A 1,102-nucleotide genomic window follows, 5' to 3' on the forward strand; every position below is an offset into this window, starting at 1 on the left:
CACTCCCTCCCTGGCAGGAAGTGGGATAAAGGCTCCTTGTTCTGCCCTGAAGGGTTGTCCCTCCTACAGAATCTTGACCCGTCTGGCTCTGGGCTGGATTCTAATTAGCCGGGAGTGCGGTCCCTTGCCCGTGTCCCTGTGAAGCCCCACGGGAACCCAGGCTGCCTGCCTCCCTCCATCTGGGGCTCAAATTGTGTTTTCTAGACCACTGAATGTGGAGTTTATTTTGGCTTTTCCAGGACAGTTGTTTCCTGGAATGAGGGTGCATTTTTCTCCCGGAGCCTCGTCCCTTCTTGAGCAACGGTCAGGGAGAGGAAGTGCAGAGATGGGTGACCAGGCTTGGGGAGGGGCCAGGCCGGGCGCCCCCTGGGGCAGGGGCCTGGAGCCCAAAGGTGCTGGGCGGGCCGAAGGAGGCCTCCTGGGTCCCCAGGCGCCTACGCCCAGAGTCACACTGTCTGGCTGTGCCCACACACCACCTGCGACTTTGCAGGTCCTGAGTCCTCACCAGTGGTGGAAAATTCCAGAAAACTGAACACCGGATATCGGTGCGGAATTTATTTAGTGGCAAAACCAGCCCTGACCCAGCAGGAAGCTACTCACAGTCTCTGTGTGAGCCACTGGAGGTGGGGTGTCCACCACCCAGAGCGTGTGTGATGGCGGGTTCCCTTGCTGGAATCCGAAACGCCCTGCCGGCTGTAGCACTCGCGGTTCGGGTTCTCAGGACGCGGACCTGCTTCTTCTTCATCTGTTTAGCAAATGTGAACCCACGTCTCTAATTCCTACTTGAGTCTTACTCTAGGCAGCCCAGCTGAGGCATGGCCGTCTCACGTGCTGGGCAGGTTTGTCTAAGAAATGCTACGATGAGTCGGTCCACTCTGAAAGTGGCTAGAGGTCTCGCAGGGTCGGCCACACGTGCCCCACGCTCTCCTGTGGTCACGCTGGAGGGCGGGTCCCACACTGCCGACACCCCTTTGCTGGAGGACACCGCGCCACTGGTCTCCTCGGGTTGGGCACTTGCGAGGGTTTCTCCAAGAGGCAGACGGGGCAGGGGGTCCTTCTGGGGTCAAGGGCCCGAGGGCAGCCCCAGTCTGCCCACCCAGGC

Source organism: Bison bison, unplaced genomic scaffold (genome assembly GCF_000754665.1).
Source record: "Bison bison bison isolate TAMUID 2011002044 unplaced genomic scaffold, Bison_UMD1.0 scf7180017846104, whole genome shotgun sequence".
Taxonomy (NCBI): domain Eukaryota; kingdom Metazoa; phylum Chordata; class Mammalia; order Artiodactyla; family Bovidae; genus Bison; species Bison bison.